Raw genomic sequence first — 11,960 nt, 5'->3', positions numbered from 1 at the left:
AGTTTTCCCTGGAACGTTATAACTGCAGGCAGGCAATATGCACTCTCATATTACACTGGTTTAATTATGTTACATAAGTAGAAATTGGACTCTACACTAAAACTCTTGAAAACATTCTATTTTGTCTTTCCTACCACCTTCGCAAGCTTTTTTTTTTAAATAATCATGCTGTTATTTCCTTTGTATCCAAGAGACGATTTCACTTTAACTAGTTATTTAGAAATCACACAGCCATGAAAAGATTTTGAGCTAAAAATACTGAGGAATATTTCCTCTGTGCACAGAGAGCGGCAACATGTTATTATGACTGTAAATCAGTGAGATTATGCTGAGACCCTAATTTTGCCACGTATGTGTTCTTGCTAGGAGTCCATAACCGGTTTAGGGAGTCCTAACTACCAGTATCCTCCTCTTTCTGTTTCTAGAAAAGGGAGTCTCAGGAGTCATGGCCAGTCTGCCACAGTTCTTATACTGTAACATGGGAAAAGATTAAGAATCACTGCCTCAGTTCATATAAGTGTTTCCTTTATTCAGTTTGTTAGTTATTTTTCCTTATTTTCTTTCTTCAGAAAGGTTCATTAAGCAGGGCAGAAGTACTAGTTTTATTTAAATTTATGCTTCATAAACAAGGTGCTTGGTTTGACCATTTATGGGTGGACCATTTAAAATCATTGTTACATCTGACTGCTCTTAGTTTAGGAGTTATCTTCAGAAGCAAACTATGAATTCAAAGAGCTGTGGTTTCAGTACTGTGCCAACATGCACATTCCAAATATACACCCCCTCTGCATCTTCCAGACCTTTTCCCTATGAGGGATGGAAGGCATCTATGTTATTTGCACATCTGTGAACTGGAATTTGTACGCACAGCATTTGATAAATTCCTGGGAGACTGAAAAGGAGACATCCCAATAAAGAAAGACAACATGGTAATAAGAATACATGTTACAACAGCAAACACAGGCAACTAATCATTTACAATATAAACAAAAACAGAGCTGACAAAGAAATAAAGCAGTCCTGAAAAATAAAGTAAAGCTTTGCATCAGAAGAATATTTTGCATTTACATAATACCTTTCAATTTCAGTGCTTTACAAACATTAATTAACCATGTCTAAATTAGCCATGTCTAAACTAGAATTTAGGTTATAAATATATACTGCTCTGGAGAAAAATGTTTCTAATCTGGGCCAGTTTATACCAGGCTTGTTTTTACTGGCAAGGCTTGTCACAAGGAATACTGAAGAACTACAGCCTTTATCCCTATCCCCTAGCAAAACCTTGCAGAGCAGTGCAGCCTCTTAGCCAGGTGTCATGCCAGTAGTACCACATCTGCAATTGCCATCCACATCATAACAGCTTCAAGCCTTGGTTTGCTCACTCCTCTCTCTCTCTCTTCCCCTCTTCCTCTGAACAGAAACATGTCAGGCTGGCAAGAGGACAATTTCCCTGGCATAACCGAAAGTAAACTAGGGGATTCAGCTAGCACCGAGAGCTCACGGCCCAGATTAACGCACTGATGTCAGCAGTAGCTTGTGCTGCAGACATGATCTCAGCTTTAAACCGCCCCTCTGGTGCATTGATTTGTACTACTGGAGCCATGTTTAATTGAGACCCATAGGGGACTGTTTTCTAATCACTAGATGATGTAGCCCCAATCCTGCAAACACCTCCGTACATGTCTAATTTTAAGAAGATGAGTAGCATGATTCAAATGCTAAAAATCAAGCTTGTCTGCATCTGGAACATTTCATTTACACACGTTGAGGAACATAAGTTGCTGATTTAAAGAGTGAGGCCTGGATTTCTTCTCTTGATTTCAGTGGGAGTAAGATTGGGCATCAACTGAAAATATGTTGAGTCAAAGGTTAAAAGTAGGTTTAAAGAGCACAAAATTTGCTTGGTGGTGCCCTGTGACATTTCACATTTTTGATTTAGGCAAAATAGAGACTTGAAAATCCGGAACAAAAATTTAGAGCAAAGAGGCAAACCAGTCTTTCTCCCTTTTTGCTCTCTTTTGCCCCCATCTTCCCTGGAGGAGCAAGTGCTCCAGCTGGATTCACTGCTAACTGGTGAGACAGCTTGATATTCAGTTAGGGCTAAGAAATGAAGGACAGCTTGGCAGAGTTGTAGCTGCAGTGGTCTCACTCCATAGGGCCATATCTTTACAAGCAAGGTAAGGTTTTGGAGGTGAACCTCTCTGCCCCTGTTCCATGAATATCATCAAAGAGAAAAGAATTCTTTACACAGACAGGGTCCTTCTGCTGTGGAAACAGTAGTTTGAGGTCTTGATGTAGAAAGTATAATGTTAGATAGCATCACTACAGAGCTAAGGGGGGGTTTAGAAGGAATGAAGTTCAAAACTTTAATAGGCGTGGCATGCTATCTAGGGCACGCTTACACAGGTACAGCAAGTAACTCCTGCTCTCTACAGTCCAAAGTTGCAGCAGAAGGATGTGCATCATGGACTGAGGCTCACCTAAAGTAGTAGACACATTTGCCTAACCCTTCTTCTGGTTTTCAGATGTTCAACTCTTATTGACCTCAGTAGAGACTCAAGATAACACTGACCAACTTTAGCATTCATTCTAAAAATCACCTCCAAAGTTTCTCAGAAACAGTAATGTTTGAAGTAAGGGGTTGGCCATTAGATAATGGCCATGCACATTTGTTTATAATGGGTACTTCAGATACAATGCTAACTTCATCAGATAGCCTGTGCTGGGTGATCCTTTGTCCTTCTTGTACATTTTCCTTTAGCTGAATAGGGATTATAGTTGTGTTTTGAAGTGTTTGCAGTGTGCAGATGCCAGCGCAAATGCAGCATAGCCTAGAGCCCTTGTACAAGGGGCATAATACATGGATGCTAAGGGTAATTTTCTTTATAGAATAGACACTTCTCCACTAAGTATACTAATAATTCCAGCTTCCCCACCCCACCCCCCCATACAGTTCTGCTAGAAGGCATTTATATCTGCAGCACTCTGCCTGTGCTTTTGCACACATGCTTCCATGTTAGCAGTTTCTTGCAAGATCATACCCCTCTTGGTTGTGTAGCTGATTGTATACCAGCCCTGTCATGGTCTTATGTACCCAACCACCTGGATCCTCTTTTTTTGGGTGGGGCTCCAACATGGCTTGCACAGTCAGCCATAATCAAAGTCAGAGATCCCTCCCCAGGTGCTCCATCTCTTAGCACAAGGGAGTTAGCCTCAAATAATGGAAGTATTATCCTTATCTGTTAGAATTAGTGGGAGTTAAATACCTAAACAACTTTGTGGATTTGGACCTGACGAAACGCTAAGTCAAAAGCACAGGATCTATATCCCTGTATTAGGCAACAATATTCCACTTATTCTGCTTGTCAGGAATTAGGATACTAGGAGCCGGCAGGCTGAGGAGAAAACCAATAGAATACATTCCTATTACATTCAGAATTTAGGTGCTTAGGCCTTCGGCAATTATCTTGCTGGAATAATAATTAACAAATTATCCAGGAAAAAAACATATACTTGTCCAAGAGGCACAAAAGAGTTCCACAAAAACAATCCTTTAAAAGGAAGCAAGTCTGCCTAGTTGTGAGGAATTCTACCCCAGTTCAATAGAGGATAATATCATCTTCAGGAGAAAGTATATTGATATACACTTCTCTGATATATAGACCGTCTCCTCCTGCTGCTTCTTTTTGCTCTGACAGATGCAGGCATGTGTCCCACATGGTTTTGTGCCCTCTGAAAATTTTCCTGATTGCTGGCCTGGAATGCCATCTCTTAGTTTGAAGTTTGGGTCGTAAACATTTGGGTATGTCAAATTTTCCTAAATCTTTCTTTAGACAGTCTCTTGGAATCTCTTAGGTAGTCCCCGTAGTCCCTTGGTCAAACTAATACTAAATCTGTGAAAGAGTTAATTGGGCTTCTAAAGGACTGAGATAGTTTTGATTATATTACTGAAAACTTGGAATGGGCAAGGCACTAAAAAATACACTGGATATATTCTGCCCTAGCTAGAGAGCAGATTTACAGTTTTGTCATTTTTTCATTTCTGGGTCTTAAATTGATGCTATTTGCATTGCTTTATTCTGAAGTTAACAACAGGTTTATTCTTAAGTTAATGTTCTGTGCAGTAAATCTGCTTTCCAGCTAGGATGAAAGTAAGAAATTCTTCTGGATATGAATTACCAACCAGTCTCAAGAGGGCTTTTTTTTCCCCCTAAAGAAGGCAAAACACCACTGATTCACCGTCCCAGAGATCAGTCTTTCCTAGCACATTTGCAATTGCTCATTTGTGTAAGAAGGCCTTGATCAGACAAAACTCCCACTGGCTTCAGTGCAAAAGCTTTACAAAAGCACCCAAAAATGTGTATTTAATTGTCTCCAGGTATTACATCATATGCAAATTCATACCCTACTGAAACCTTTTTTTTATAAGAAATGGAGTGAGAGAAAGATTTAGAAGCTGCTGTAGCCTAGAATTTTCACATGTTGTATATTAGAAGGGTTTTTTTTATTTTATTTTTCTTCATGATGCATTAATTTCCTTTAAAAGTAATTCAGGAACTGGCAGCATACCAGTAAAGGACTATGAAACAACACCCTTCTGCAACTGTGGAATTATCTGTGACACTTTCCATGTTCCCCTATATGAGATGGGATCTGGGGGGAGTAAATCTTTATTTCTGCCCTGCACACAAAAATGGACTTCAGGGATTGAGGTATTTTGTCAATTATGTACAATCTGAGTATCTCCTGTGCATGGGATGGGATTTGGCAAGGGGAGAGGGCTTATATCTTAATGTATGCCTGGCTCACAGGTGAGCCAGCATCTGGAGAAGGTCTTTCTCTCTGTGCAGGAAGCCGAGAACAGACACGCTGGCAGCGTACATCAAGAACACAACATCAGTGATTTTGGTGTAAAGTTCAAAAGTGATAGATAGGCTTAATGGGTGCAGGTACTGACAAGACCTCAGAGACTGGCATTAAAGAAGAACATGAAAACTACTTCTGTAATGACTGGTATAGCACATACCTCTCAGGGCATTTGTTTCAGATGTTCATTTCTAAAAGATGTTCCCACTCAGTGGACAATAGCACACTCAGAGGAACAGATCACATTTCTTTCTGAAAGTCACTTTCAGTTGAAAAGGTCAGTTCTTCTAAATACTGTAAAATCTACTTAAATTACCTGAAAATGAATTGCTCTCTTCAAGTATTAAATAACGACCTAAAGCTAAATAATGATCCAAATCTGGGCTCAGTTGAGCTAAAGCCTTTTGAAATGCAACCACAAGAAAAATAAATATTACCTCCGTATGTTCTATTAATGTGTATATTTGAGGAAGCAAGCCTGACTGTGAGCATATCAACAGTTTACCTTTTATCCCAGTGAGAACATAGCACTCTATTAAGAAGCAATTTTAAACACAACATTCAAAAAAGAATTAAACTCTACAGACAATCAGAGCATGAGGATGCATTGCCTCTGAGGCTGTCTGGTGGATTTACACTCGCTGTCCTTCTTAATTACTTACATGATTAAAACCAGTGTAGGCAGAGGAGGGAGAACAACGTTGTTCTCCAGTTTGTGGTTTGAAACCATTTATTCTCCTTCTGTTTGAGCCGAGATCTTGGGAGGGTCCTAACTCTAAATTTAAACTTCATAAAGCCATGGAATATGAAATGAATTATACATATCATTGCAGGCCAAAAGGTACATGATTAACATTCCATTTATTTTTCACATAGTGAAGTACAAGCATATCATCACTACTGGAGGTTTAAAGTCAGGGGGATTGTCCTGAGAATCATCTCCATATATTTTCCCTATTTTTCTTTGCTTTGTATGTGTTCATATAATTGAAAATAATATTATCAATTGTTTATATGCATAACATGTTCATCTTTTCTCACTTAGTGCTGGAAGGACTGCCATTGCTTATCCTTGGATGTAGGCAGCATAAACATAAGCAACATATTCAGAACATGTAAGTAGGCTACAGTGTATCAGAAAAAATAGTATCTGTCTTTTGAAAGGGAAAATTGCTATATAGACAAAGTTCCATTAAATATATTTAGAACCCTATAATATATTTGTATCAAAAAGTATTGCTGACATATTTTTAACTAAAGTAACTGATTTCCTTTGGTTTCTCTTCCCTTCCAAGAACAGGAAATCTCTTTGGTGTTCCTGGTGTATTTACAATGTACCTTTCACAATGGATGCAATTTTAGCTAGGGCTCCTAGAGGTGCACTCAGATCAGTCTTATGTTTTGTGATAAATCCCCTACACCAGTTATCCAGGTATGGCAGCTTGGGATACAGCAGTTCATCCAAACTGCTCTCTTTGAGTTAGATGCCACAGAAGCTACTAAGTCAGGCACTTAAACTAAAGAGGCTGAATGTAACCCCAAACCACTACTGCAGTATGCAACATGAACTGCTGTGAAAACTAATTATAAAATACTTTTCATATGGGGATTAAAAAAAGAAAAAGGAGGGTATTAGGTAGTTCATTTAAACTTGTCTGATGTTTCCACGATAACTGTGCAATTCTGGAGGAATTGAGAATTTAATTCATGTCTCTTAACACATTTTAATCAAAATTGCAGAGTGCAGAAAAAAGATCTACTAGGGAGCTGGAGAAAGACACAGGGAATGGAGTAATTGTCATGTTACATCCAATCATTAATGGAAGAACTGCTCTGTTGTGTCAGACCAAATGCCTTGTTGGCATCATATTCTGCCTCTGACAGTGGGCAGTAGCAGATGTTTAGGGAAGAGTATAAAAGCAAGGCAAGTATGAGGTGGTCTTTTTACTGACAGCATTGAGTGATCAGCAATTCAAGGATTTTCAGAGCTGAAGGTTTATTTGGACTATTATATTTAATAGTCCCTGCAATAGATAGAAAGGTGTTCTCTCATACTTTGATGTTCACTTAATTTGCTTTAGTCTCTCTAATGCAGACTTGCCAGTCACCATTACAGAATGAGTGGGAACACATAAGGGAGCAGAGTTTTGGAAGTGGAGGAAATGGCAAATACAGTCACAGGATATTGTCTCCTTACTTAATGAGAGCAAGAAGAGAAGAAGATTTGGGGGCTAGCTGAAGAAAGTGCGGACTGGGAGAGTCATGGGAGACCACGAATCTGGGGACCTGCTCCCTGCCTTGAGACCGAGTGTGAGGTATGCTGAGGAATACCTGAGGCTTGCGGAATCTAAAAATGCTCCTTGTACCTGCAAGACTGAATAAAAACCTCCTTACATGGGGACAAGCTGACTTGCCTGTTTTGTTTCCTTCTGTATTCAAGTACAGGGGAAATCCTTACATGCAAGGACTGCTCTGTGGTGGTCACAGTAGCTGAGGTGATGTTACACCTGGGCCCAGTCTGCAAGTCGAAAGTAGCTGTTCAGGCTTACTGTACTTGGGGCTATGCCAGAGACTAGTGAGTGGTAGAGGAGGAAAAAAGAGAACAAAAAGAGGTTTGGGAGATGGCTGAACCAAGGCAACAAGGATCCAATAACCCAGTGATATTTAATGACCTCTAGTGGCCATATCCTCCATGGTTTTGTCTAACCTCACTTTGAATTCACTCATACTTTTGCTCTCTGTGACATTTTGCAGTCAGAGGGCAGTTCTGCAATTTAATTGCAACTACAGAATTATTTATTTTATTTTAACCTTTCTGATTATTTCATTCAGTAGGCGCTTACATTGGGAGAAAAAATAATAGTTTCCTGTTTCTTTTCTCCATGATATATGTGATTATAGGCCTCTCTTATAATAATCAGATATTCAGCTGTTTCAGATTGAAGAGCCTTATCTCTGCTACTTAATCTCTCCTCATATATTAAGCTATTCTGTATATTAAATCCCTCTTTCTCCTTGCCATTTGCTGGGGGGTTTTTGTCTTTTTTTTCTCTTTCTACAATATCCTTTTTCAGATGGGGTACATGTGATGTTCAGGAAGTGGGTTCTTAATAACTGTTTACAGTGGCATAACAAGGTTTTCTGATTTGTTCTCTCTTCTGAATAACTGTTAATTTGTTCCTTTTCTCCCCCCCCTTTTTCTACTATAGGGCATTGACCTGGGGCTTTGAGTCAACTACACCAAATGAATTATCTTCCTGAGACATGACAGATAAATTAAGGGTTTCTTTAGATTTTCTTCTGAGTGTATTACTCTGCACTTATCAACATGACCTTCACCTACCATTTTATCATCAGTCACCAGTCTTGAGTCCCTTCTGCAAATCTTCTCAGGCAAGTCAGTTCAGCAGCACAAATCCTCCAGAGCTCTCTGGGGTAAACTCCAGTCTCTCTGAGGAGGGGTCACACAGTTTCTTGCTGGTTAACCAGCTATAATCCGGGCATTTACCTTTCCCTCTTATCCTATTGAACCATTTAGTCTAGTGTCTTATAGGCTTGTCTGCACCTAATGCAGATAGAAATATTTCTGATGGTTTAAAATGAGACAGTTAAGGAACCAGAAGTAGCTGAGGTGCAGTGGTCTAGAGCAATGGGCCACTTGCTCAAATGAGAGGTCCTTCTCCCACATCTGTCTGCCCGCACGGTCCTGTCTCGTGCCAGTCCTGCCACTTGTCTGACACCTAAGCACGCCAATTTAACTAGTTAGCCCAGCAAAAATGATATTTATCCACTTTCCTGTGTCAGGTCAGTTTAATAAGTTGAATGATATCAGCACAATGCCTGGTGAGAACCAGGCCTGGCACAAGGAAAGCAGGGGGAGCCTGTAGTTGCTGGGAGAGGATTGGGACCTCTGTGCTTTTAAGGAAAGCTGCCCCAGACCAGCTGAAGTCATTTCATGTAAATCCACTCTTAGGGTATGGTTTCATGGGGCTTCTCTGCTGCCCTACCACACAGCCAAAGGAGGAGGCCTTGCTCCTTCTCTCTCTTTCTCTGTTCCTTTTTTCACTTTGCTTCCTCTCTTTCATTCTTTCAGCTCTGCTTTTGGTTCAGCTCCTCCCGTGCACCAGCTCTGGAGATCACACTGTCTGACTGATCTTGTCTGATCCCAGGGTAGGGCAATTCACCTCAGCAATCTGTCCAAAACAGAGAAGGAACAAACTTTTGTTGCTGGGTTGGAATTTGAGTGAGTTACGTCAGTTGACGATGGGATTAGATGAGATCCCAGAGACTGTATAAGATGAGAACTGGAACCATGTGCTGGTTAGGAGGGAAGATATGGAAGGGGAGGGCAGGAACACACCTTTTGTTGTGCATAAGAAGTTCGTTTGACTCTTTGTGTCCTCTGACACTATACTTTTGGACTACTGCAGTGTAAAGCTAGATTGCCCATATCTGTGCTGCAGTATTTTTGCACACACAATGCTCAGTGTGAGCTGCTTTGGGAGACAGCAAGGGGAAATATTTCAGTTTAAACCTTAAACTTTCTGATTAAGCACCAAAGATATGCATCCAGGTTTATTGTTCATCAAGCCTGCCCAGATGGCAGGTACTACTCAGGTGTTTACAATTCACTTCCTTTCCCCTTTAGATACCGCAGTAAATTGTTGACAAATCTTTCTGATGATCTCAAGCTCAGTATGTGCAAATTTTATGCAGTGTTTTCAAAAAATGAGTCCTGCAAACAGAACTATCTGCCCTTCTTTCATCGCTTCTCCTACTCGGGAGAAGAAACTGTGCAGGAGAATGATTTGGCTAAGCCTCCCACCGAGTGAAAAATGGAACATTACCAGCCGTTTGCCTTTTTGACTTTGACATGCACAACCGTGATTAGGAGGTGATCCTGCTCGACTTGAGTCTTGGCTGCTTTTTATGTCCACATGGTACACTGGGAAGTGCCAGGGCCCTCATCTGGAATGTTGGCCCAGTATTCCTGGAAGATCAGAGCTCCAGTTTAAAGAAAGCTAAAGACATGTACATACAGATTCATGTAGTTTGAGGTGCTTTGGAAGTTTAAGGGTAAGCTCACTAAGCTGTTGTGTCAACACTGCCTACAAAATTAAGCTGTCCCTCTGAAATCTTTTTCTACTAATTCCCAATATTCAGAGACTGGTTTATGTGCTGAGGAATGAAAGTTTCATGTCCCTTTTGTTACTAGGAGAAATACCCATTTATATCTTGTTTTTATGCATATATTTATATAAACTCACAAGCATTTTTGCCCTCTATATTTTTGATTGAGTTCTGTAAATTAATTGAATACAGTGTGAAACAGCATGTATTCAATTCTTTTTGGTTGCCGAATGTCCCTTTTCTTGTTTCAGGTAAAGAGCAATAATTCTCGTTCCTCAGGATTCTCTCCTTTATTATTTTGTAAGGCTTTATCATACTCCCACTTACTTTCTTCCTGTTTTTGGTTAGCCTAATTGTGAAAGTGCATAGTCTGAAAGCTCACTTTTCTGCCCCAGCTCTGGGGAAAAATGTCTGAATATTAATGCTGGAGTCTTTCCTACAACTCATTGCATAGCTACACTGAACGTAGAAGCATTGTGATTTACATGTATAGAGGTACCCAGTTCCCACATTAAATATCTTTGGTTTAAAATTATTTTGCATTTGATAGTAAAAGAGGAACAATTTCCATGGCATTTTAATATTTCAATAAATTAAAATTGTGAGATGACTATCCAGGAGTGTAAGAACAGCTACAGATATTTCCAGGTTCCCATTTATTCTTTTAATAAGGAGAAAAATTAATATTGTTCTGCAGATAAAGCTATTTAATTTTGCCTCTGCCAATAAAAATAGTTACTTGAATATTATTTTTTCTCTAGGAAATTTTACACTGATCAGAATTTTGTACCAAATATGACTTGAACATGTCTTAGGGACTGCAAAATTTTTGCTCTCTAGATATGAGAAAATCCCCTCTTTGTGGCAGATATGACTTTGATTCAAAGTCAAAGGAAAGACTTCTATGAACTTAGTGGGTTTGGGATCATGTTCATAATGCCAAAAGCAGATTGCTTCTTAAAATCTCCCCTCACAGCAGGAAAGTTGTTTTGTTTTAGCTTCTCTGCTTCTCTGTTATTTGGATGATTACCCAAACACGGCTCCAGTCCCTCGCTTTGTAGTCACAGCTCAGGGAATTTAGCGGCGTGGGACTGAACTGAAAATATGTGGGGTATTCCCAGAGCTGCCAGTAATAGGTAACCCATGGAATAGGCCCTCACTTTGTTTTCTTTAGGCTGCTGTGACTGTCTTGACTGAGGGGAGGAACAGGGAATTTTAGAAGAAGAAAAAGCCTCCCTCAGATAAGCCCTTAGTCTGATAGAGTCCTATCCAGTCATCTCTCCTGTTTAATAAAACAGTTCCCCATTGTGCTGCACCTCTGGGCAGCTGCATACAGAATTTACCCCGTAAAAGGTGAGAAACAAAAGAAAAAAAAAACCGGAGCGATTTACACACATCTAATTAGATGTAAATCTGTTAAAATAAGTGCACAAAGCAGAGGGCTAGGGTGAGCTGTGCTCGGGGTTTTCTGCCTGCCCGTCCTGGGACCCTCACCCACTGGCGTCAGCCTTTGCAGTGCAGTGGGTCCGCCTTCCCTCGCTCCGCTCCAAAGCCGCTGGGCTCAGTAAGGGGAAAGAAGAAAAAAAGAAAGTTTTCCCTTCTGAAGCTTTATTATGAATCTCTCATTCCCAGGGGTTTCCAGCAAACAGGAACTTTAATGTGCATTCATTTCCCTGTTGGCAAAGCCAGCTTAAAATAACAATAAAAAAGGTCCTGCAACATCCTAGTACAAACTGAGCCCCTGGTTGCTGCCTCACTTGTTCTCTGCTAGGCCACATTTAAAAGGTTTTCAGAAGTGCTTTTAGTCACAATGGCTCACACCAAGGTCTGCAAAGGTCTCTACTGCAAATAGCACGTTTACTAAAAAATCCAGGGAGGGCAAAGGGACCACAGCAGTCTGAGTTTGTCCCTTCATCTTCCCATTACTTGTCCAACACCTTGTAAAGCCGTATTGCTCCTGGATC

This window comes from Dromaius novaehollandiae, chromosome 1 (genome assembly GCF_036370855.1).
Source record: "Dromaius novaehollandiae isolate bDroNov1 chromosome 1, bDroNov1.hap1, whole genome shotgun sequence".
Lineage (NCBI taxonomy): Eukaryota > Metazoa > Chordata > Aves > Casuariiformes > Dromaiidae > Dromaius > Dromaius novaehollandiae.
The sequence above is the reverse complement of the archived record's forward strand: the minus strand, read 5'-3'. Positions refer to the sequence as shown.